Source organism: Amphibalanus amphitrite, unplaced genomic scaffold (genome assembly GCF_019059575.1).
Source record: "Amphibalanus amphitrite isolate SeventyFive unplaced genomic scaffold, NRLGWU_Aamphi_draft 000675F_arrow, whole genome shotgun sequence".
NCBI lineage: Eukaryota > Metazoa > Arthropoda > Thecostraca > Balanomorpha > Balanidae > Amphibalanus > Amphibalanus amphitrite.
The window spans coordinates 1-3066 of record NW_024882169.1 but is presented as its reverse complement, the minus strand read 5'-3'; the positions used below and the strand labels follow the sequence as shown (position 1 = coordinate 3066).

The window sequence follows — 3066 nt, the reverse complement described above, 5'->3', positions numbered from 1 at the left end:
TGTCGTTCGGGACCGCGATACTCAATAAATTGAGCGCCACGACAGACGACAGTCAGCTGGCGCTCAAAAAATTGAGTGCCGGCCAGCATCTACACTCAATTTATTGAGCCTTCTCCGTGACAGGTGAAGCCGGTACTGGCTGCCATTTTTGATGTTATGTTCGTTGAAATACGTTAATCTGAGTTGAAACAGAAATGCAGGAAGTTGAATGCTAACGTGGTACCTAAACTTTTCACAAACCCATGGCATCATGTCACATTTTCCGCTAGTAGTTTTATCGGTCGCCTTTCGGATTCGGCACACCTCAAATAATTATACAGGGCTTGAATAATCCGTATGAATACTGTATTGATATTTTCTGACAGTACTGGGATAAGGGAATACGTGATTACAGAAAGATATCCACCCACGCTTGAATATTGGAGAATTATACAGGAAAAACTGTATTGCCACGGTTACAACTTACGAGGCCATCGGCCGCAAACAAACAAAAATACTATACAATGTGGGTTAGATTCACAAACATCAAGTGTGGAACACAGAGACGAGCAAAACAACATCACATTATCGCATGCCAGCCCGACCACATTGGAACCGGGTGAGCTGCGACCGGAACCTGCGTCTTGCCAGCATACATCACAAAAGCAGGAGGCAGTGTCGTACTGCTTTGATCCAAAATATGCCATATAACAAATGATATAAACGACCTAAGCTCGGACTAAGCTTATCATTATCAAATCCTTAACATGTAAAAGACGAATGGAAACATCGAGTCTCAGACCAGCAGTAGCAACCATCACAGTAGCAACATCACAAAGAACACGCGGCATTATCAGACAGCCGTTTTGTTATCGGGCTACAGGCGGCGACGGCGTGGTTGCAGACCAGCTGCGAGGTAGCGGCGTGCGGGCAAAAGGCGCGGGCACACCTCCATGTGGCCGTGCGGACAGTGCGCGGTCGGCGTCGCATAGTGGGCGGCATCGGGCTGTCCCGGGGCCGTCGAAGCCGCACAGGTTGTCGGCGCATGTGGGCGCGCGCGGTCACCACGGCCAGCTGCTCACCACCAGCACAGACTGCGCAGCGTCGCCGCTCCGCCGGCCAGAACACGCAGACAACCCTTCTTGCAGTTGCACAACACGTCGCCAAACTCATTCCCCTGCTCCACCATGTTGTTGATGTCACCGAGTCGTTCAAGTTGTGGCTCGTGCCGTCGAGCATGACCTGCCCGATCGGACACGGGTCAGCGGCTTCTGCTCCAGCGAAGTCTTCATCTTGGTGACGTCTTGCTGATCTCCACAAAGGCTGAGCAGATGACCTTACCCACAGGGACGGCCGACGTCCTCGCCAGCGACCGCTTGGTTGTGCAGACCTGCCAGAAAAAGAAAAGCTGTTTGGTGATCTCAAACGATTTTCTTTTCTTTATGCAGTGGAACAAAATGGAAAATATGTCATACAACAGGAACTAAAAAAAGATGCAGCCTAGGTCGTCTAAGAAATGGGTGCAACATTGATAAAATTCTTCCTTGAATGAATTCTACAAATGCTTTTGATAAAATGTGTGGTGATTATAAGGAGACCACTTTACTATAAAATTGCTCAGGATTCCCTATCTGGACCTGTCAAAAAATCCTGACTGCACACCAACAATGAGCATTAAATCCGAAACCTCTACCAGGTACCTAGGGATAATTAAATTCTGATTCAGGAAAATATTTCACATCATACAAATAAAAACCTTTACTATATTGAAACTGAAAATGTGATGCCGATCCCGTGACCTAAGGGTCTCAAAGTATAATAATGAATTAATCTATTATAAATTTGGTGGTGACTGCCAACTGGCGTCTGGCAGCCTAGACCTTGAGGCTTGAAAGTGGCCTTCCTTTTCCGTTGACTCCGATCCTCCAGATGGAAATGATATAAATGATCATTTTTATCTTATTTCAAATGAGCCAGTCAGCAAAGTGGCTATCCTGTTTCAGCATTCACACACACACAATAGTTGACTGTCAGTCTGTCATGCTGTCAGTGTTGTGAACTAAGTAACGAAGGAGTTGAGTTTTGTTGATTTTAAATTGTGATATTATGTAAAGGACTGGAAAATGAATGTGAAAACTATGGAAACATATTGGCAGAGTATTGTCACTTACTATCAGGACATATGGATAGAGAATACATTCAACTTAATAAGAAATGTCAAATATCAAGGTACTCAATCACTGATAGCAGTGGACTATCATATGTTTTAATGTCAATTATATGAAAGTTAAGACTGAAACTACCTTTTACTTCATCATACCTAATGAAAAATTGTGTGAAGAAAACATTCACAGCCTCTTTGAAGCACTTAGACCACTAAAAAACAAAAATTTTCACGTAAATATGTTGTGTCTCTTTCCCTCAAAACATCATATCGGATGGCGCCACTTTCGTCGACAGTTACTTATCTGCACGCAAATCGAGGAAAACGTGAATTGATTGACGTTTACGTGTTTCCAAAGTTAAAATCACAGCATATTCAAACTTTTCAGTGTACCTTTTAACATCTAAATATAACTAAAACGATAAAAACTTACCTTCAACACAAGGACGACGACAACCACGCGACCGGAGACGTCGCGACGAAATAAACAAACGGCGCCGCCAAATGAAAAATATTCTCTGATATGGGTGATGTGAAATTGAGTCGCAATCATTTTGGGTAGTATGAAAAATGCTCTTTCCAACAGAACCCTAGTAAAAAACGTGAATGGACAAAAAATAACTTTTATTTCGACATAAATATTGGCCTGTTTTTAAGGCATCCTGGTATGCCGTAAGATTTCGACCTAGAAATTGGTGTTCCCCCAATCATTGAAGCTTGAGCAGTGAAAAATATGAAAGCCTAATCTGTTTTGCATCATTAGTGATTCTCCTAGGGTGTTGCCATTTCTCCCTAGGTGTTGCGAGTTGCTTTTGCAAAACGTGTTCCTGAAACGGCTCAATTTTTTGAGCCCTCAGCATTACGCCTATGGGAGCCTCTGACGTCACACGCTCAATATTTTGAGCGCTCAATAATTTGAGCTT

At 43.5% G+C, this 3066-nt stretch overlaps 1 long non-coding RNA gene across 1 annotated transcript; it reads right to left on the bottom strand.

Annotated features, from left to right (window-relative positions):
• Positions 1-328: 328 nt before the first annotated feature.
• On the bottom strand, positions 329-3066 carry LOC122364407. The gene is made up of 2 exons (XR_006253548.1): positions 2577-3066; positions 329-1369 (listed from the first exon to the last, which is right to left on the bottom strand). It is a non-coding gene; the product is annotated as an uncharacterized LOC122364407 (long non-coding RNA).